This window comes from Sarcophilus harrisii, chromosome 5, assembly GCF_902635505.1.
Source record: "Sarcophilus harrisii chromosome 5, mSarHar1.11, whole genome shotgun sequence".
In the NCBI taxonomy this organism is placed as follows: domain Eukaryota; kingdom Metazoa; phylum Chordata; class Mammalia; order Dasyuromorphia; family Dasyuridae; genus Sarcophilus; species Sarcophilus harrisii.
The window spans coordinates 184,499,612-184,523,890 of record NC_045430.1 but is presented as its reverse complement, the minus strand read 5'-3'; the positions used below and the strand labels follow the sequence as shown (position 1 = coordinate 184,523,890).

Sequence of the window (24,279 nt, the reverse complement as noted above, 5' to 3'; positions counted from 1 at the left end):
GTGAAGAGAAAAACAATTTACAACCAAAGCCACATGTATAAAAATTGAATCTATCTTGTCCCTAAGAGAAGTATTTAACCATCTCAGTTGTTTTTTTTTAACCAAACAAGTTACTGTTTTTGTAGATGTGACAATGTAATTTTGCTCCTCCGTTAGTTGTTTAAAAGAACTCCAACACTAAAAACAACTTTTAAAGAAAGCCATTACATAAGGCCCATATAAATTCTTCTTCCTCTGTTGAGCCCAAGAGTTGACTTTTTCTAAGAAAAATGAACATTTGTTTACCGTTGTCTTTTGCCTGTTAGGAAGCAACAAACAAGTAGAATTCGTGTTTCTGAATGTTTAAACTCCCTAAGATCTTGTGGACAGCTAATAACTTTTTCCACTGTCATATTCCACTCTGCATCATTTAGGCCTTGCTATCTACTCTGTCAGTTATTTGCAGCAGATCGTGATTACTATGTTGTGCTTACTCCCCAGTAGCATTTTGAAGCCAGATTCCATAAATTGGTCAATATGAGTTGAATAATAAGCAATTATATATAATTCCCTGTCATTATATTGAAGGGGTTAGATTAAAACTCTGAGGCCCCTGACTTGGGATTATGGTCCTATGAATAATACAATGTTAGATTTAGAATTGGAAAGGACCGTGGTCAATCAGTCCAACCCCTTCATTTTATAGATATGAAAACTGAGGCCCAGGAAGGGTAAATAAATTTGATTCAAGATGACTGAGACAGTTTTAGAAAAGTAACCATTCCATCTCATATCATTTGAGTTCCAAATCCAAAATTTTTCCCCCACTTCATCTAGTTGACTTCACAAACTAAATCTAAAGCTAGAATACTCCATAAGAACCAAAGTCACCGTTAGTATTTTCGAAAGGTCTGAATACATAAAATATTTTTCTTGAGTATACTTTTATGTTCAAATAAGTTTCTTTTATGAATTAAAATGTCAGTTTTAATTGCTTGATTTGTGTAGGGGGAAATATTCTATCCATTTTCATTACTCTATATCCTTCTGATGTAGCAGGGAGGAGAAATAGGAGATAAGAAGGAATGATAGTTTGCCCTAAAAGGTTCGGATATAATAATATCTTATAAGCAAAACATTTAATCTTTCTCTTTCTTAAATTTCTAAGTGTGATTTGACTTCTGTCTTAAGCAATGGAAAGTAGTCAAAAGCTTGTGTTTGCTGACCACTTTTTTTTCTCAGCTTTTCTTAGTGTCTTCCATTGAAGTCCTACCTTTCTCGTTTATTTATTCACTGGCAAAACTGTTCATGTATATGTTTAAGATTTTTTACATAAAAAATATATGTGTGTGTCATGATAATTTGGCTGTCATAATTAGATATGAAGACTAATTAAAAATTCTTCCTCCTCTACTGTACCTATTTTGAAGTTCTTGTGACATTGATCACATGCTAAGACAACCCTTTTAGTTGACCATTCCCTCTTTAAATTTGTATTTAGGAATACGTGGCTTCCCTCAATCAGTTGTGTCTCTTCTTCTTGCCTTACCTCAATCTGCTTCTGGTTTCTTCTCAGCAAAATTGAAATTATGAAGAAGATAAAAAACAGTGGTTCAGGATACATTTCTGGGCCAATGAAAAGTTAGCTAAGAGAATCTCCAGATCTGTAGGAACCCATCATGGATGGATTGAGTGTAATTCAGAGGAAAATAATAACTTTATATATATCAAGTTAACTATTGAAGTGCGACTTAAAAACTGTTAAAAGCTATTTTTAAAGTAGTTTAATTTCAAGGAAGCAATGTCATACTGGATAGAGTTAGCAAGTCTCAAGTCAGGAAGATCTGGATTCAAGTTCTACTTCTGACACATATGGGCTATATGACCATAGACAAGTTACTTAACTTTTCAATATACTAGGCAACTCTCTTAAGGCTATAAGTTGCAGAATAGTAGTTAGTCTGTACCTCTATCAATGTAATGCCAATGAAGAAAGAGGTCCATAATTGAAAAAAAACAAACATTTAACTTCTGAACATGCACTTTTATTGTGGAGTGCCCACTGTGCCCTAAACACTTTACATATAAAGAATGTAAAAGAAGCAGAAGATATGGCACCGTACCTAGAGGGCAACCATTTCCCAGTCTGACCCTTGATTACTATTTTTCTCACTTAACTGTTGACTTTTTTCTCCCCCACCAATCCATGTACTATTTCTGATATTATATTGTCTATTTGGTAGGTTGAGGATATATCATTATACATGTATAAAATACTTTTAAGAGACTTAGAAGTTCACATACAAATGGTAGTAAATCAATACTTTAATTAATCAGAGGTTCCTTACCAGTAGTAGCCTCAGTTATGTAGAGCAGAACTAAGAATTTTATTGTTTTCATGTAGCCATAATACGCTTCATAAAATCCATTAATCTCACATGCTAATGTTTGAATAGATTAATCCCTAAGAAAATCACTGACACTTTTTAAAGGAAATATGTAAAATGATGTTTTACTTGTAAAAGTGCTTTGCAAACTTTAAAACATTATATAAATGCTAACTACTATTTTTATTAATATTTACTTTATGGGGCAGCTAGGTGGTACAGTGAATAGAGCACCAGCTTTCAAGTCAGGAGGACCTGAGTTCAAATCTGGCTTCAGACACTTAACACTTCCTACCTGTATGACCCTGGGCAAGTCACTTAACCCCAATTGCCTCAAGTAAATACATACATACACACACACACACACACACACACACATTTATATTTATTTTATACATTACTTTACCATGTTCTAAATAATAGCAAGTTAAAAGGGTCAATGAGGACTGAGGTAGGCATGAGCTTAAAAACCGTGTATCATGATAGAAAGATAACAAAAAAGGCTGTTTGATGTATGGAATAAATAATCCTGTCAACTTAATAACCACAAAGGACATTTAAGATATAGCTTTAAAAGCCTAATTTTTCTTATAATTTCTCATTTTGTTATACCTCATTGTTAACAAAACAATTGATCTTCATGATGATCATAGAACATAATGTTATGTACATTTTACTCAAAAGACAATAGTATAGATTTTAGAGATTTCTATCCAAATTTTAAAGTTAAGTTATACCAGTTAACAGGTCTAAAAAAAAAAAAAGTAAGGCATTGTTGCATTGAAAACAGTGCGCAAGTACTGAAAAGATGAGAAGTACAAGTATCAAGGTACTATTGGGCCTAATCCAGGAAAACTACTTGGAGGAGATACCTCTCATTATACCTTAACTAGGTTTTAAAGTTGTTTGATTGACAGTAGCATCACTTAAATACTTACTGTGCATAGAGCATAAAACCTTTGCCAGGTTTGGAAAGTTCACTAAAGATGAGTACTATTGAAATAGCAGGACAAATAAGTCCATGTCTGCAACAGGCCTGATACGTACACTGTGTTGTTTACATGTACTTCTATTTCACTTTCTGTGAAATACTATACATCAGGTCTCTAACTTCCCTTTCTCTGTGGTTTCCTTTCCCTCTCCATCCCCCATTCTGACTGTGCTTATCCTCTACATTTTAATAAGGCCTCAGGTTTAAAAAGGCAACAATTGTGTGAGAGAAAATAGGATCACTTGAGCCTGAGAAAGAAAAAAAACTTGACCAAGAATTGACTGTTTTCTTTAGAAATTTGAAAACTTTTTGATTTACTTTGATGTTGTTTCCTAAACAGTATCTAGGTTGAAACAGATTAAAATTCTATCTGCTTTGTATCGATCACATTCAAGAACTTACCTTGCCTTGAAATTAAAATGTCATACTTTTCTTGTTTTGGAGAATATCAGTGTTACTTTATTTTCTCTATAGCAGTAATCCATAATAATAGTAATCAGTCAAATTATTAGATCGTGCTGCTATATTAGTAAGTGCTTTAATTAGATATAAAATATTTACTAATGTAAATTTTCATAAGAAAGTTTAGCTCTTATTAGTATAACTTACCTAATGTTGATTGGTTTTGGGAAACTTTAGTTTAGCCATTGTTACAAGAGGTAGTTCCATAAGAATAACATCATAAATGGGCACTGGGCCAAACAGTACCATGGAGTTTCATAACTATACAGTAGATTGGTTTTAATGAAATCATCTCTGTTGTGGCAACCTTGTGTTAAAACTTGGGAAGGCACAAGCTGCTTCAGGGTCTTGTACATGCTTGCTTGATAAATTAACAATATTTGTGAAATAGGATCTAGGGTGGCCATACATTGTAATGGGCTGAGGTTTGAGTTGATGCACTGAGGTCCCAAGTACATGAGGCTAAATAGTAATTGAGCTATACTCTATTAATATACATGATTGGATAAAGAATGGTCCCTGCCCACTCTCTGTGCAAGTCCTGATGTGTTGTATAGGAAATGACGATTTTGGTGGGTGGAGAGACAGGAAGAGAAGCTAAGAGAGATTGACCTTGGGTTCATACTCCTAGCTGCTGGTCCTGTGGCTGCTGCTCTAGCTAGCTTCTTGACTCGGCTGCACACATTGCTGTTGCCCATTCTCTCACACCTCCAATCTTTTTTCACTGAGAATAAAGACTGATGATTTTCCCCTAACCTGAATTCCTGACTCCGGCTGATTTTAAAATACGCGGTCTTCACAATACATTATAAGTAATACCTAACCAAATGTTTGTTTGTTGCCCTTGCACAAGCCTCAAGCTTAGAATATTATACAGTAATAAATACTTTCTTCCTTTAATATGAAAATAATCTACCATTATTCGAATATATAATTTGAGTTGGAGGGATAGGTTGTATTGATCCATACTTTCATTCAATTCATTTTGTCCTTTTAACAGTCAACATGAATTTTCAGAGTGTCTGATCAGGGCCAGTGGTGTATTTAATCTGTGACAATGAAATAGATTTTTGTCTTAAAAGAGAAATGATTGATCTTGGAATCAATTCAAAGCCATTGTTAACTTCTAAACTGATTCATACATAGGTGTGCCACACACTTATTATCATCACATACTTATGTTTATTGCACAATTTGTACCATTGCTAGAACCAGGTTGCCTTCTGTGGCAGCTTCTTTTGGAACTGGGAAACTGAGCATTTCTTAAATAACGAATTTGTGTGATTTAGTGCCTGAAAACAAATGAAAAGAGTATCAAGATAAAAGATAGGTTTCTATCTCTATTTCTCTATTTCCTTTTTAATATGGTCCTCTTCATTCCAAAAGTACTGTGCTATCATTCAACGTCCTAACAATCCAAAGCTACTTTCTCTGACCCATAAATGTCCTTATATGCCCATTATAGTAGTGATTCTCCAGTGAAGTGTTCCATACTTTAGTATTAGTTCTAATGCCTTCTTTTAGATGTCTTAGTCCCTCAACTCAATGCTAGATATTTGAATGAAAGCAAATCACTTAAGTGCCTATTATGTGCAGAAATCAGAGTTTAAAAAAGATAAAGGTCTTACTTTAAGGTTTATTGAACTCTTCTTCACCATCCCTATGAAATAGTTCAAGTAACTTTTTATGGATTAAGAAATTAAGGCTCAGTGAAATTGTGACTTGCTGACACCAACATCTAGCACAGTCTTTTACAACTATATTAACAGTAGTGAAGCAAAGTACTATAAAGCTTAAAGGGAAAAGATGAACTGATTGTGGTATAATACAGAAAGAGGAAAAAGAGATGGCATTTCATCTGGACTTTGAAGGATATTTGAGAATCCAAGAAACAATGGGAAATAGAATATTCTTTAAAAAGGAAACAATTTAAGCAAAATAAAACTATAGTGTTTAGGGGCAAGAAGTAGTCCACTGTGACTAGAACATAAAGTATATAGGAAATAAATTTAAGAAAATGTTGAAAAAGTCAAAATTTAAGACAATGCCAGAGTGAGGGCCTTGAATGCCAGACAAAAGAGTTTTTAATCTTTTTTTGAGATTCATGGTTTTGAAAGCATATAACATAACTAGATCTATGCATAAGAAAAAATGTTCTGTTAACTATGTGAAGCACTGAAGAGAGTTGAAGGTCTAGTTGATAATTGGTTCTACTACATAAATCCAGGCAGGTGATAAATTAAAGTCTGGACTGGTTGAAGGCAGGGGGATAAAAAGAAAAGCCAGGAGACAGTGGATAAAAATAATGTTGTAAAGGTAGAATCTATAGTACCTTCTAATTGATTAGATGTGAAACGTGACAGTGAACATTATGTAGAGGGAAATAACTAAGATTAGAGGGAAATAACTAAGATTACGAGCATGGGAGACTGCATATATTGCTATAGGTAAAATTAGTGCCTAAAGACATAAGGGAAGGGTGATTTTTAAAGTGTAACTGGGACATATAGGAAAAACTATTCAATAGGCAATTGGAGTTTCAGGTCTGGAGCTCAACATTTGTGATATAAATTAAAATGACCTATTTCATGCCCTCACACCATCATCCCCAAAGGCGTGAATAATTCTTAGTATCTCCTTTAATCCGCCTAGGAAAGTATTCTTGTTTAACAGAAATGAGACAATATAAGGGAAATGTTTAGAGGAAAGGGAAATCGTTCCCCAACCTCACTCCACCATAGCCAGTTTACCTATAGATAAGGCCTGAGATTTGAGAAGGGAGTATTTTCAGTCCTCAGCCTGCTTTATTTAATGTTTCCTTCTGCTGAGTGAAAACTTGAAATTTGAGGGCTCTCTAAAGATCTAGATTCAAAAATATAGGACCTTAGAAACATCATTTCCTTATTTCTCTCATTGAACACTACACTCAAGTATTCCAGAAGGTATAGGCTGACAGGTTTGCCCCATTCCTAAATGTGATATTACACAGCATAGATATGCTGTACTTAACAGATATACTGTTGAATTTCAAACTGGGACTGCTTTGTATTTTATCTTTCATTGATTTAGTAAGGCACTATGTAGATTTTGAGGATTCAAAGATAAAAACAAGTTTTCTCGGCCCTGTTTGACAAAAAAAGTAATGTGAGCAAAATAAATTAATACAATATATTCAAAGTAATTTCAAGAGAATAGAACCAAAAAGTAACCAAAAAGATCAGGATAGACTTTTGTATATGAAAACTCTTGAGCTGAGCCTTAAGAGAAACTAAGTTCTAAAAATCAAACAAAAAAACGGCCTGTATGCAAAGGCACACATAAACAGAGCCAAGAGATAGAATATGTATACAACAGTTTAGCAGGAACATAGAAAACATGAAGGAAAATATTATACAATAAGCCTGAAGACAGATTGTAAAAGGGTTTTTTTTTTTTTTTTTTTTTTTTTTTTTTTTTTTTTTTTTTTGTAAAAGGGTTTTCAATATCAAACAAGAATTTGTATTTTATACTAAAGATAGTTGTGACCCACTAGAGCATCCTGACTGAATAAGGGAGGGACCTCAATCTTTTGTTTTAGTAGAATTTAGCAAGTTTAGCAATTTTTATGGACAAAGAGAAGATTCTGGAGTCTGATAGATTGGTAGTTAACAGTGATTATATATTATATATAATCTAATAATGAGTGATTTGAAAAGGCCTTTGACTATACTCTTGTTGTTCAGTCCCATTCCACTATGGTGGTGACTATGAATGTAGAAAAATTATAGAAATATAATCAAAATTTGGTCACTGATTGAACATGGAGGATGAAGACCTGGCAAAGGGTCGGGCAGGGATGACTTTGGGATTGTAAACCTGGATAATTAAAAGTTTCCTGGTGTCTTTCAAAGAAATAGGAAGAGAGGAAGGTTTGGGAAGAAAGCTCATAAATTCTGTTTTGAACATACTGAATTTAAGAAGCCTGAGGGGACAATCATTTGGAGAAATCAAGTAGGTTGTTGGTAAAGTGGAACTTAGGCCGATTATCTAGATCTGAGAGTCAGCTGCAATAGAGTATAGGGCCACCTAGAGAGTCTAATAAGACAAAAGTGCAGAACCTCGGGTCATACCCATGTAGTTGATGATTCAGTGAAGAAGCTGTCATATGAGTAGGAAAAGCAAACCAAAAGAGGAGAATACTTAAGGGGTAAGGGAGTGGTTAATAGTATTCCCAAACTTTTGTTTCTTCTTGGGACCTGTTCATCCCTTCCACTTTTATCTAAGAACTGCTAGAGTTTGTCCATTTAGTTCTTCCTAATCGAGTGACTTTCTACCATCTGACTTTTTCTGAAATATCTCTTCTTGTTCCATCTCACCAAAAGAAAAACCTAGGAGGGGTAAATAAAACTAACTTTTTCTAGTTTATCATCTTATCCAACCTATTGCAAATAAACTTTTCTCCTATTTCATAAACTATTCCATCTAAAACTTTTACTCTTCTATCTAGCCCAAATCTTTAAATACTTTTTCAAAAGCGACTTAAACTCCTTATTCACTTCATTCACAGAATGTAATTGTAAGCCTGCGGGTTGTTTAAAGTCCATGAAATCATTTGCTAATGCAACCACAGGCTATGATGAGCTGAAAGCTAGGTACAACAATCTCCTACCGCTTGAGTACTATAACTTGCCAATTTTGTCCAGTCTACAAATGATGTTGTAATTAATTCAAATGGCCCTTGACAGAAGAAAGGTTCCCCATCCCTGATCTAGCCTAATAATTCTCCAGTAGTAAGTACAATGACAACTAAGACCTAGGTAATTTGGACTGCTAATTGCATAACAAGTGAATGGTGAACTTTATTGACATTTTTCTCTAAATTTTAGATAACTAGGATTCACAGTAATACTCATTGAAATTTCCTTGTTTTGTTTGTACAGATAATTCTGGATTATTTGTAAATAGATTAGACTTTCATGGAATACCTTTCTTATCTCTGATGAACAAAAAGTTAGAAACTGACACAGAAGAGTTATGTTCCCTGAACCATCCTCCTTTTATTCATACAGATTGCATGACCTGTATTAAGGGCTTAAAGTGTGAAAAGAAGTAGTTTTTTGGGCATTTTCTCTTCATTTCTAAAGCAGAAAAATAGCACAAAGAGGATCCAGCCTGCCCTAGCCAGTAGCCATGCCAACAAAAATATAAATCTTTTAATTTCTTTCAGCATCTAGATAACATATTTTTGCTTTTTATTCATTAAGAATTATTTTGGGCACTGTAATGATGAAATATTTTGGAAAATGCTTCCTATGTTTGAAACCTGCTCTCAGCAGTGAAAGGATGTTTAGATATTCTAGACAATCTTATTGTGATAGAATTAATGAGCCTTAATAGTTATTTGACGGTCACAAGACATATTGTAATAAGTATTATATCTGAAAATAGCCTCTTTGTTTGCTTTAGCCTTTTGAACAATTCCATGAACAAGAATGAGGCCTTTGAATACTTTTTCATGAGGGACTTAAACTGCTTATTCATTTCATTCACACAAATCTAGCAGTGACTCATTTATCTGGAATTCAGCTATCCAGCAAATTAGCCCATCCAATATACAGCCTTTGTGTAGCCAAAATATCACAAAGTATTTTTGCACTAAAATTCATTCATTTTACTCATAGGAAAGTGCTTCAGATCCTAAGTTAGAAATTACTTTCTACTTAATTCTAAGAAGTTTGACCATCTAATTTCCAAATTGACAGATTAGAAGCAGAAAAGTAGAATCTAAAAAGGCATTTGGCTATAGTTAGAAATACTGACAACACTAAAAAGTGATAAGAAAAAAGAGATAGCAAAGTTGCAAAGGAAGACACGAGCTCAAAGAATGAAATTCTTGGAATTTAACATGAGCAAAACAAAACTATACACCTTAATAGATCCTGAAAACATCATTGAATAGTACTCGAACCTTAAACTTTATAGGCATTTGGTAAATGTTTAATTTGACTAAGCATCTTCTTTAAAATTTTTACTTTTGGAGACAGGTTTAGTGACTTTCCTAGGATCACATAAACCAGAACATATCTGAGACAACGTTTGAACTCAGGTCCTCCTGACTTTCAGACCAGTGCTGTGTCCACTGTGCCACTTAGCTTGCCCCAGCATTTTACACAGCAACAAGATGATTATGTGATGATCAGCAGTGATGGACTTGCCTCTTTTCAATATTGAAGGGATTCAAGACAAACCTATTGGAATTGCCTTGAATCCCTTCAATGTTTACAAGAATTGCACATTTTTAATCTATATTGGATTACTTGCTGTTTAGGGGAAGTGGAGGAAGGGAGAAAAATTTGGAATACAAGATTTTACAAAGGTGAATATTGAAAATTATCTTTGCACATACTAGAAAAATAAAAAACCATTTAAAGTGTCAAATTCTGCATACTATATTTAAGATTTGGATATATTACTACATTTTAGAAACATTTCTACGTGGAATTTTACTCCTAGTAGACTTAACCATTTTCTTCCATTAATTTATTATTTAAAAGAGTTAAGTAGTTATTCAAACTTACCTGTATCCCAAAAGCTATGGATAGCTGAAGTTTTATTATGCTAGCTCTATTTTTTTCCTTCAGAAAAGTTGTTTTTCTCTATTGTCACCAAATTTTCCTTCCAGACTTTGAAAATTATCATCTTGTAGTTTAAAGAGAGATGGCATGTACACAAATAATAATACAGAGCAGTATTATACACTTTGTGTGTGTCACAGAAGTCACAATGAAGCTTCATAAAAGTTCAGAGAGGGGGAAGTATAATCAGGGAATGCCTCAAAGAGATCTCTTTGTAAGAAATTTATAAATTATTTTTGCATCGTGGAGCTTTTCACAATCTAGTAAAAAGTCTTTGGGTATTCTTTTCAGAATTTTTTTTTTTTTTTTTGTATGTATGAAATAAGATTTCAAAGGGAACCAATTATATTGAAAGTTATCAAAATATTAAAAAACACAAGTTCATAGACTCTAGGTTAAGAATGCCTAATTAGTCAAACCCTTAATTTTGAATAAATCACTTATCTTGATAATGTTGGGTCCATCTTTGTAGTTAATGATCTATATTTGGAAGATAATTTACAAAATTATACTTTAGAACTATTTATACTATTATAAGGATGATGGTTTTTCATATTTCCTGATAATATGAAATTATATTTGAAGTCAATCAAAATTTTTTTAATCCCAAATTGAAAATACCGTATTTTTTTTGAAAGGCATTCATGACAATAAATAGGTTTTTCATTTTGTTTCATGTTTGTTCATTTGAGGGGAGAATTCTCTACTATCTCTCATTCCTTTTTAAGAGTAATGTCAAGGAATAACAGATTGCAAACCAAATTAAAATTTCCCTTCTAAATATTACTGAATACCAAAAACAAAATTCATCGTTAGCAAGCCTAGTAGTTCCACTTTGGATTAGATAAATTCTATAGCTTTAAACAGTTAAACGAAACAAGTGTAGATTTTGACAAACTGCGTTAGGCAACCTAATTAGATTAAATGAAAATATTTTGTGCAGATAAAACATTAAGGGAAAAGTGGAAACCTAAGGCTTTACTGAATAAAAATGTGGTAAATTGTTATACATTTTCTATCTTTTAGTTTTGAAAATATTTTGAATAGAATTGCTTTGGCACTTTTACTTTGGGTTTTTTTGGGGGGAGGGGGGATTAGGGTTTTTTTTTTTTTCCCCATAATAGTATTCTATTTTTCCAAATACGTGCAAAGATAGTTTTCAACATTCACCTTTGTAAAATCTTGTGTTCCACATTTTTCTCCCTTATTCCCCCCTCCCCAAAACAGCAAACAATCCAATACAGGTTAAACATGGCACTTTTTTTTTTTTAACTTTCTATTAAAAAAAAAAAACAGAAAAGGAAAATAGAATAAAACAGAACAGAACTTTGTCATGTGCCCAGCAGAACATCAGGAAGGAGTCAAAATATATAACAAATTACCAGTTTAAGAAAAGATACATAATAGTAGAAGAAATTATATTCTTGAATGTCCTTTTCTTTTCTTCCTTTTGGATTGTTCTTTTGTTCTCTGCTGTACATTTCTTTTACTTATTTTTTTTTTTTTTTTTTTTTGCTTTCATCCCCTCTACCTTCCCCAAGCAGGTTATAATTAAGCACAGATTATATTTAGATATATGCCTATGTGTATATGTGTGTGTACATATGCATACATATACCTGTCCCATCCCATATGTATTATATATACATAACACACATTCATACCCACATAAGCATATCTCTATACACACACAAACTAGATCGACATACACGCATACACAGAGTTACCATGCACCTAAAACAATGTTAGTATATCTGACATAATGTAGATTTCTCCCTTAATTAAATCTTTAAGTTGGCCTTTACCTAAAATCAATGATTATCAACCATACTTTTTTTCCTAATAAATTCTTCTCCTGATCCTTGTTGTAATATTTGTGTATATCTCATCTTTCCTATGCCTGCTAACTAATGCATTTATTTCAATCCTTAACTTGCCTTGCTATTACTTAACCACTTCTCATCCATGAATCTCTCCCTTTTTTTCTTCCCTTACCCCTTGCTTCTCCCTCTGCTCATATCTCTCCCCTTATTTCTTTATAAATTTTGGAGGGTGCTATATCTCCCTAGTGTAGTATTGCTTATTTAATCCATTCCTGATATGAGTAGGTTTTCAGAACTACAAACTCTCCTTTCCTCCTGTAATGCCTATGTGTCTGATCTTCCTCTGCATCTCATTTATATAACATAATTACCATTTTTGCCTTTTCTTAGACGATTTTGCTTTTTAGAGTCAGATCAATTTTGTCCCAGTCTTTTTTTTTTTGTTACCCAATTGCTAATGTCAATCTTAAACATATGGTATATATTTCCATGTAAAAAATATAATCAATCTGTCCATGTTAAGTTCCTTGAAATTGATCTTTGATATTGGCTCTTATATGTTAAATTTTTGATTTTGTTGAAAGTCCTGAAAATTTGCAAGGTCATTGAATGTCCATTTATTTTCATTCAATCTTATGGATAATTTTGGTGGATATGATATTTTTGACTGCAAGCCTAGTTTCCCAGAATATAAATGATTTCAGGACCTATGATCTTTTATTGTGGCTGTGATAAGTCCTATACAATTCTAATTGTAGCTCCAATGTGTTTGAATTGTTTTTCTTATTTCTCACAAAATTTTCTCTTTGATTTGGGGGTTTTGAAATAAAATTCCGATGTTTTCCACAAAGGATCTCTTTGAGGTAGTGATTGGTAGATTTTTTTCTCTTACCTTCCTCTCATCTTCTGTCATTCCAGAACAGTTTTCTTGGATTATTTCTTGCATTGAGTCAAGGTTTTTTTTGTTTTAGTCACAGTTATCCTTGTATTTTCTCTTCTTGATCTTGTTCTTCAGCTTTGTTGTTTTTCTTATAAGATGTTTCACATTCTGTTCTATTTCATTCTTTATATTCTGTTTAGAGCTTCCCTAGCTTCCCTTTGCCCAATTGTAATTTTCAAATAATTATTTTCATCTTTGAGAGTCTGTATCTCCTTTTTGAGTTGGTTAACTTTTTTTTAATAATCTTGTTTTTCTTGGATGTTTTTTTTTTTTTTTATTTATTTGTTTGGTTTTCCCTCAATGTCTCTCATTTGATTTTTAAACTTCAGTATCCTCCTCTGAAGATGAACTCTGGTCTTCCCTATTCCGTACTAAGTTTCTACGGTTGGGTTCTTTCTTTGCCAGTTCTTTTTTTTTTTTTTTTTTTTTTTTTTAATGAGAAATATTAGTATAAACACCTGATCTTAGATCAGTTGGATGGTGTCTTTAGCTTCACTTCAGCTCTCCCTTCTGACCTGGAACCAACCCCAAATCAAAAGCATCGCCCTCCTGCAAGTGCCCACAGCCAGCAGTATCCCTACCCTACTGCTTCTGCTCTCATCAGGCTTTTTTCCTTCTTGCCCAAGGGGCATCTTTGTAGCACATCTGGATCTGGCTGTTTCTAATCAGCTTATATTCCCTCAGTCTTCCAGAACTGAGATCCCTGACTGGCAAGCAAAAGTTTCTGTGGTTCATGGTAAGGCTCCAGCCAAACCCAGCTAGCCCCAGGCTTTCTCGCTTGGTGTTTCTGTGAAGCTAGCCAGGGGGTATTTGTACTTCACACTGGTTAATCCCAGGTCTGTGGTCTGTCATTGAATATTCTTGGATTGTACTAGGAGGACCCCTTTTCTGCTCCAACCCTTCTTGATTTTTCCCCATTCTATATTGACTCTGAAGCACAAATTTGTTCTGTTTGTGGGGGAAATCTGAAGAGCTTGAAATTTACGAACCTACTCTGCCATTTTTTCAGAATTCTCTCACTGCCACTTTTATTTTGAAAGCACATATGAGTTAATAACAATCTGAATTGATTGTTAATGATAAATTGTATATTTTGTGAAGGAAAAGATGGTTTTGTTAATGTGAGAGTGTTTTCATACAGGGAATATAGCTTATCCTTCATAAAAGCAAGTGTAATAAATGGTAAACTAGTAATTCATTTCTCCAATTAAATAGACTACAGCCAGATCCTCTCCTAAGATTGATAACAGTATCAAACCTTTTCTTAAGCCATTGCAAGTATATATGATATAAACTTTATTTCAAATGGGTAATTGGAGAACTGTTACATAGTAATGCCATTTTTAATATTAGTCTACTGTGGATTTAACATAGTAAGAAACACATTTCTGAACATTTGAGCTGTCTAGTCTTCATGGTAGTCTTCATTAATCTTGTTTTAACAAAAATTTAACTTGATGATCTGTAATATAATATTTGAACTAAGGGAAGTTTAGTTCATGACAGTGTTTACCCTGGATAAGAGAAGATGAGGGATGTGATAGGGTTTATTCAAGTATTTAAAGGCTTGTCATGTGGAGGTGAAATTAGACTTGTTCTCTTTGATCCCAGAGGGCCAAACAAGGAGTAATATGTAGATGTTGTAAAGGGTAAAATTTTGGCTAAATTTAAAAAATAAAAAATTTTAATTTTAAGGCAAAAAATTTCTAATGATTAAAATTGCTTAAAAGTAAATTGATCTGACTTGAAAAGTAAATGCCTTCTATCTCTTTGAAAATCTTCATGCAACATAGATAACTATTTTTGTTCATTCTACATGATATCATATCTCATGATTACTTTCATGTATAAGTTAAACTAGATGACTACAAAAGTCCCTTTCAATTCTCAGGGTTTTGTTTTTTGTTTTGTTTTTTTTTTTTTTTTTTGTATTCTTTTCAGTACTTGATAGATAACAGTAATTACTAATAAATTTTCTGATAATAAAAATTTCTGAAAATAAAATTCACTAATAAAATTTGATGTTTTGGATGTTTTTCTTAAAGTATACATGAAATAAATGATGATCATTTTCTAAACACTGAACTTTTCTTGCCTTTTTTTACCCTTACTTGAAACAAGTGGCAGTTTAATTCCATAATTTTCAGATACTGCTTTATTTTTTCTCTTTTGCTGCATGTTGAACATCCCATTTATATTAACTCTTTGATCTCTTTTCTTTGTTGTTCAAGATAGCAGATTTTGTATTCACATCAATTGAAGCATTGTTGAATCAGCTATTGTTACTATGGACCTGTTTGGACAAAAAGTAAAGTCCTTGATTGTGAGTTTATACTCTAAAAAACTTTTTAAGATGTGAATGAACAAAAGCATAGTATAGTGTGAAATTGAAATTTTGGAGAAGCATAAACTCATTCATACAAAGTTTGTTAAATGTTAGAGTTTCTTTTTGTTCTATCAGTTAGTTGACTAGTATTAATTTACTTGCTGTGCTACAGAATGGTGACACATCTGCTAAATTAGTCCATTTGTTAAGTAGATTTTGGGGACACAGGTCTCTTGTGTCAGTACGGTGTGTACTTTTGCAGTACAGATCAGCTACAGTATCATGTTGTAAGTTGAAGATAAAGAAAAAAATTTCATAGTTTTACCAGATGAAGAAAAATAAGAAATTAATAGTGGAAGTTAAATTGTCGTTTTATTTAAAATATGGTGTTAGTATCAGATTAGAACCTTTAAAAGTTTCAAACACTTTATTGTATCTTAATATTTAGCATACACATTAAGCCCAATTAGAGTTGCTTTTTCACTACGTATTTGTAAATTCTGGTATTAGAGAACCTCATGGGAGCTACAATGCCACAAGAAAAAGAAATAGACCTAAATATAAGTAAAAGTCTATTTAATTGATTTAGTTTGGTAGGAATGGAGAATGATAGATAGCTAGGAAAAGAAGATGGCCTGATTATATGATGAAAGCAAAGGATTATAATTGTAAAACATACTGTTCCTGATATCCTCATATCAGAAGGAAACACTCGAAGTTTTGAACTGTTGAATAGAATTCTAAGTTGAACTTATAGAAAGGCATGAACAAAAGTCATTTGCATCATGCTGTGTGGCTCAGAAAGTATTTTCCTCATTTTGGCTTTGTAAAATAGAAGCTATATTATTATCATTGTCTTTCAGATCAAAAAATTGAGTCTGAGAGGTTAATTGACTTGCCTGTGATAACAGTTAATTTTAGAAGTTACGTATAACAACCTAGTTCTCCTTCCTCTTAAGTTCAATTTTTTCCCATATATCCTGCTGACATTTATAAAAGATTAAACATTTATAAGTTTTAACAACATCTTATTTAAACATTTTTACCTTTCTTGATTTTCTAAGCACTTTGCACACTGCAAGTGTCCCTCTTTGTTTTTGTTGAGCTTGAATTATGAGTATAGAACTGAAGTCAAAGTCTAGAGTATTTTCCCAAATGAAGATGCTGGCAAAATATAGGATCTAAACAGATAGTCCAAAGGTCACTGTCCAAGGGCCTAAATCAGACTGAAGATCACAGGTATAAATATATAGATATGAGCAAGTGGTACAGTATGCAATCTTGGGAGGAAATAGCAATCACAGTTGATAGCTGAAGATTTGGGCCCAACATATATAAATGAATCCACACAACAAATAACACAAGTCCACACAAGAAGCTAATTATGTCCATTGATTCTAGAGCATAGGCTGTCTGGCCTCTATCTTTGTTTTGATTTTCATCAGTTTAGGGAAAAGATATTAATGGAAAAGTGAAATCCTTATTGAAGAAATAAACATTCCAAAAGTGAGTTCAAATTTTGGCGACTTTATTGATCCCAGATGTTATATGTGCTAATGATATTAAAGAAACAAATTTAATCTGATAAGAGGAACTTTTTCAGACCAGTCACAGTGCTGCTTCTGTTTTTGGTGTTTTTTACCAGATTGAGAGAGGTATTGTTGATAGCAATTAGAAGGAAAACTGAAAGCTGCTCTAAGAACTGTTATTACATGACTGTACCAGAACTCTTAAGGCATATATTTATATAAGCCTTATATATATTCTAAAACAGAACCTTTTCAGTACTTCACCAAAGGCCTAAAACCCAAATTAAAATATAATAATCTGCTGTGATTTTAAATCTCTCAGAGAAATTTATAAATTCAGGCTATAAGAATTTCTTTTTTCTACATAGATCACCCCTTTATGTTAGGCTCAGAAAGACCAAATGACTTAGCTAGCAATTATCACAATTAATAAGGGTTTTCCTCACTCTTAGGCCCAATGTTTCTATTCACCTAATCCCATTGCCATCAATGTATATGATATCATAATGTTGTGTAAATTTCATAAGGCTTTTTATTGTCTTTTTGTATAGACTGATGCCCCCATTTGGAGAATCAATTAAGTCCCTCCCCCCCAATTTAAACAATACAAATGTGGGGAAAATAAATTTAAATGACTGTACTTGAGGAAAAAGAAAAAAAAAACCTACTTTATGTCTTGCAATTGAATTAACTTGTTCTGTATACTTTGGATTTTAAATTAAGCAAACTTTTGTAAGAGTAAAACTGAAGAATATATAAAGAGTTGGCCATTATTGCCATCATTGCCTCTCTAGTCTCTGGACAAGCCTCAATGTCACACATTTCTTCGGTTGTAATTTAATAATTTCAATCATGTTCAATTCTTAAAACCATATTTACTAGAATGCTTTGCCATTTTCTTCTCCAGCTCACTTTATAGATAAGGAAGCTGAGGTAAACAGCAGGATTAAATGACCTGCCTAGATTTTCCTGACTTCAGGCTCAGTGCTCTATCCATTGCACCATTCCTGAAGTTTACTTAGGCTGAAAAAAAGTCTCACTCCAATCTTTTGTTAGGTCTCCCACTACAAAATTTGGTTTCAGGCGTCATTTTAAAGTTGTTTGAAGGGGAATGTTGGGAGAGATCAGCTGGGTGGCTGCCCTTTTTAACCCTTCATGTTGGCTCCTCTCCTATTCAGTATCTTTAATGATTATTACCTGCCTGAAGAAATTAAGACTAAATTCATCATATTTGTGACAGAAACTAATAAAAACCTGCATTAGTTTTCCAGTGCTTTGTTTCATAATGGAGCTAACCCTAGGTTTTCAAGTTTGGCAGGTTCTATTAAGCTAAAAAGACTTGATATAGTCCTGGGGGGAAAATTGCCTGTTAGATCAGCCTAGGTAAAATCGGAGAAATTAATCAGGAGTTTGGCTTTTCTACCATAATAACCCTCTGAGACTGTTTACTAAATAAACAGTTACCATTGTCAGAAAATTCTCCACTATCACTTGGCCCAGTTTGGAAAGGAGAGATCTCTTTTTTTCCCCCTAAATTGTTTTTCTTAATTAACATGTGTACCTTAATGGGATTGATTGGGGATTCGGGAGCAGTTGGTTTCTGGAAAGCAGTCTTTAAAAAAAAATCTTAAGACTGAAGTACATGTAGAGTTAGCCCAAACATTCCTACCATAAACAAAGCAAAGGAACTTTCCCTTACTTCCACTTATACGCTTTTAACTATTTTGTAGCTTCTTATCTCTTTCAGCAGGAGATAAAAGTTGAAGATTACCATATTTAGGTTAATACAATTTACTGACCCCTAGCAATTGGAGGCATTATTAATTGTTCAAAAGTATTTTCACATTAACTATTTTATGAATGATTTCAAGATTTTACATGATATTGATTGCTATATCAAAATTTTAAAAAGAAAATAAAATGTCAGAATCTACTTCCCTTGAAGTTTTCTTTTCCTTTCTTTAGAACTATTGGCCATTCACATTCCCCTCTCTACTCCTGCCAACCTTCCTTTCCCACCTCTTTGGGTAGAAGGAAAATTTCTCAATTCTAAGAAACCGAGTAAAAATGTTAATTATATGTTTAGTTTTATGGATCCAATTATGTTATGTCATTGTCATAAGTTTTCTATTGCTTTGTTTTATGATACGTTGAGGTATGTCATACAGTGATAATAATGGTTGCATAACTGATAATGGTCAATATTTTTATATCCATTTTTTTATAGAAAAGTATTTAGGGTAGCATTGTGGTATTAGTGAAAGACCATTGGTCTTTAAGTATAAGGAACCCTGAATTTTTGCTCTACAACTAAATAGCTATGTAATCTGAAATAAATAATTTAACTTCTCTGGAACTCAATTTTCTCATCCACCCACCAAAGGAAGGAAGGTTGACTTGATGACTTCTAAGAACCTTTCTAGCTTTCAAATTGTGTGACTTAGTCTTCTCAGGAATAGAGCTCCCAGCTACAATATTGTTCCACTGTGATTCACTTTATAGAATATAATTTCCATGGAACATACTCTAGTTAAAACAAAGAGCTGCCTCTATTCTGGAAATAAGGATAAAATTCATAATGATAAATTACTACAGGTTAGGAAGGGACTAAATATGTGTGTATATCTAGTCTGGGAGCAAATGCTAGGGAGATCCAAAAATTGGGAAACAAAACAATGAATGAGTCAGCTAAAATAGAGCTGTCAAAGGAAAGGGAATGATGCACAATATTGATATGCATACCATTTGGAAAGTAGTTCTTCAATCCTTACCTGCCTTAGAATCTTACTAAAAAAAGTAAGTACTTTGAAAAGCCTTTGGGATGGGGGGGGAACCAATATTCCTAGTAGTGACTAATCAAAATATACTATGTCATGTATGGATTGGTTAGAGAAAAGCCCAATAAAAAATTTTATATTTAATCCTAAAATATTTTTAAAAATATTTCAGAGGAGGATGTTTGAAAGTTATCTTCCGTATCCATGAAGGACAAATGAAAACTGGATTTAAATTAATTTGTTACATATAGGAACTTAAATAGCTACAACATTTGCTATTTTATTCCATTAAATAACTGAGAATTTTTATTAGAATGTTATGTTTCATAATCATATAATATTTTTAAGTACAATCTTTACGAAAGAGATAGCAAGTATGATTTTTTTTCTCTCAGTGTTGTTTCAGTGATATCAGGGAACTAGAGATTGAAAATAACCTATTCCAAATCAACCAATTCACTAGCTGCTTATGAAATGCATCCATTTATGAAGGTGTATTGGTTATGACTGCTTCTTTTTAAAAGGTTTTGAACATTATGAAAAACATTTTGAAATTTTACAAGAAAAGTTACTAAATTATACATAATCTTTGATCCAGCAATTTCATTACTAGACTATTCTTGAACAAAGGTTATTAAAAGCCAAAAGGAAAAAACCCTTAAATACAGAAATAATCATGGCATCATTATTTATAACAAAAAGCAACCCTCCTGTTCCCAAAAAATATGCCAGAAATTTTCAGAATGGCTGAATAAGCTATGTCAAATGTTTGTGACTGGATCTTATTGCATATGAGTGATGAGTATGAAGAAGTAAAATATGGAAAGCTAGATAATAAAGTGATATAGCACCATGAAAATGTCAAAAGAATATTATATAAATACTATAACGATGTTTAAAACAAAAAAGGCGTGCACTGAGAATTAGGAAAAGTTGAGTTTTATGCAGTGGCCATTTTTAATGCCATTATCAAATTTAAAGGATACATCTTTCTGATAGAAAACTACAAAAAAAAAATCTACCATGACTTGCAAAAAATGTTGTCTGTTTTCATGTAAATTTTTGGGGAGTACTCTTTGTAGATATTATTTAGGTGTTTATTGGTATGCAGTCTTGTCAAAACAAAATACATCAATAAATTTCTTAATATTTAATCTCCCAAAAAGTTTTCAGACAAATCACTGTAGAGATAGGATTTTAATAGGGATAACCAAAATTTCTGATTTATAAAAGAAAATATTGACGATATGAAATTCAAAAACTGTGAGATATGTATAACCTCTGCTTCTTGCATATTTTATTGTTTTGTCTACATTCTTTTCTTCCTCCCACTAAAGTATTCCATATCCCCAGCTCTATTACTGAAGTATTCATACCTTTCATTTACTGCCAGAGAGCCTCTACTTTGTTAACCTTAGCCCATGGTAGTGAATATGAAGAAAGAGTTGAGTATTATATCCTCAAAGAAACCAGGGCTGGGTCATAGTATGCTCGAAAGACTTTGAGAAGTGAGACTAGAACTACTGATAAGAGAAGAGATTTGACTGGCACAAATTCTGTTCCTCTTGATTTTTGGTAAACTTCAGGTTCTTTTTGCATACTTTGCAAATAAATATTTTTGCTTTTCAGCTATAGGTTACATGTTTAAATAGAGTTGGTCAATTTTGTTGTTGTTGTTGTTGTTGTTGTTGTTGTTTTATTGAATTTTATGTTTGGTGTGGTGTTTTTTCCTTCTCGATCCAGTGATAATAATATATATCTAAATAAGTCTCCTCTGTTGTCATTTATTAAATACCTATTGTATATATCAAGCTCTGTTTTGTATACTAATTATACAAAAGCAAAAATAGGACAGCCCTTACCTTTAAAGAACTTTTACAAGAAGGAATGAGCATGTACATATATAATATTTAGGGTTTTTTAGATAGTAAATACTAAATGGCTATAAACTAATCTAAGATAACATTAGGGACATATGGGAAGGGAACAATCAGAAAAGCCTCGTAGTGGAGAAGGAATATGAACTAAGTTTTGAAGGAAAACAAAAGCAAGGAGAAAGTATATTTCATATGCAAAAAGTTGTATTCATTTTGTCATAGTACAACAATTTATCTAATTATGCTTTTTAGAAGGAAAATTTAATCACTTTTAATATTACACATATCATTTCCATTTTCCACAATAATTAGATGGGAACCCCTTGAAACAACTTTTAAGAATCGGGAAAAAGGTCTCAAATTGTTCTTATATCCCTCTCTTGATAAGAACAAAACAGATTGTACCTCTTTGTTATATTTTGCTTTAAAGACAGATTCGTAATGTTTATTTAAAGTTAAGAAGGTACAGTTTACAGAAGTCTACTTAATTTATATTAGCTGTGAAACTTAATTAACCATTGCCACAATAATTATTTGCCCTGAACTTCAGTGAAACAAGATTAGTTGCCTAGGTTAAGATTGATAATGAAGACGGATGAAAAGAAAAGTAGTTGTCGCTGAAGTAACCACCTAAGAAATGTTGTGTAACAGCTCAGATTTTGACTTGTAAGTCAAATTGTAAATTGTAGACTTTTGAAATTGACTGCAAATAATCCCTATTGCAATTTAAATTTGTTTTCTGAATGTATACAATATGTGCTGCTCTAAAATCCCTTTTTTATTATAGAAATAATAGCCAGAATTCAGAAACTTGTTCCTTTGTCCAAATGTGAAAAGGCCATTCAAAATCAATTTGCATTTATAATAATGCAATTTTGTTGCATTTGTTTCTAACTTGAGCTAAGCAGAATAAACAACTTTTTTGAAAGGCACTTTTGAGATTTAATTTTAGTTAGATTTTGTTAAAGTAGTTCTTATTTGCAGTTGTTTACTTAGTTCTACATCAGGATTATTTTTTTTTCTCCACAATTATGGTAAATTTAATATTGTTCATCCTAGAGAAAACCTCAACTCAAACTCAAGGGAGTTGAACTCTGTTCTGCAGAAGACATTACCTTTGCAAACATACAACTTACTGAACAGTGTAGAAAGTATTAGACTCTTCTGTGTCTGTTTGCAATTGTTAAAAATTATTTTTAAAGCATTTGACTTATGGTAGTAATAATAACAATTCTGTAGCCTTTATAAAAATAGGCTTTCCTTCCAGACAACAATGCAGGAATTTGGGGATAGGGCAAAAGAAAAGGATTAGAAAATACATGCTAAATGAATATAAATAAATTTCTTTTTTTTCCCCCATTCTTCTATTCATATTTCCACAATTATGCTAGACAACAAGAATCAGATCAAAAAGGGAAAAAAGTGACAAAGAAAAAATGCAAGCAAATAACAGTCCCCAAAAATGAAAATACTGTAATGTGATACACACTCAGTCCTCAGGGTGCAGATGGATCTCCCTATCACAAGACTTTTGAAACTGGCTTGAATCACCTCACTGTTGAAAAGAGCCACATCCCATCAGAATTGATCATCATATAATCTTGTTTTTATGTGTGACGTTCTGTTAGTTCTCACTTCACTTAGCCTCAAGTCTCTCCAAGCTTTTCTGAAATTATCCTGCTGGTCGTTTCTTATAGAACAATAATATTCCATAACATTCATATACCATAACTTATTCAGCTATTCTCTAACTGAAGGGCATCCACTCAGTTTTGCACATGTGGGTTCTTTTCCCTTTTTTATGATCTCTTTGGGACACAGGCCCAGTAGAAACACTGCTGCATCAAAGGGCATGCACAGTTTGATAGCCCTTTGGGCATAGTTCCATACTACTCTCCAGAATGGTTGGATCAGTTCACAATTCCCACATCCCCTCCTAACATTTATCATTATATTTTCCTGTCATCTTAGCCAATCTGAGAGGTGTGAATAGTACTTCAGAGTTGTCTTAATTTGTATTTCTCTGATCAATAGTGATTTAGAACATTTTTTCATGACTAGAAATGGTTTTAATTTCTTCACCTAAAAATTGTCTGGTTATATCTTTTGGCCATTTATCAATTGAAGAATGGCTTGTATTCTTATAAATTTGAATCAGTTCTATATATTTTAGAAGTGAGGTCTTTCAATGAACATTTCTCAAAAGAAGAATTATTATTAATATGTATTTAAAAGCATGCTCCAAGCCATCTATCATAAGAAAAAAGCAAATCAAAACCCTGAAGTTTCTTCTCATATTTAATAAATGAACAAAGATGATAAAAAGACAGAAATAGTTAATGTTAAAGGGGTTGTAGAAATCTGAGCATATTAATGAATTAAATTACACAATTCATTGTGTAATAAATTAATACACAGTTGAACTATGAATTAATATTACCATTCTGGAAAACCATCCGTAATTATGTAAAAGTAAATGGACTAAAGTTTCACAGCCTTTGACCCAGAATTTCCAACAGGTCACCAAAATATTATTAGCATTTCTTGTGGTATCAAAGAATTGAAAATAGAATA

At 32.6% G+C, this 24,279-nt stretch overlaps 1 protein-coding gene across 1 annotated transcript in view; it reads left to right on the top strand.

The window, feature by feature from the left end:
• The window catches only part of MTPN (myotrophin), a 51,385-nt gene that overhangs the window by 1,030 nt on the left and 26,076 nt on the right, over positions 1-24,279 (top strand). The gene's annotated exons all lie outside the window — the stretch shown is intronic.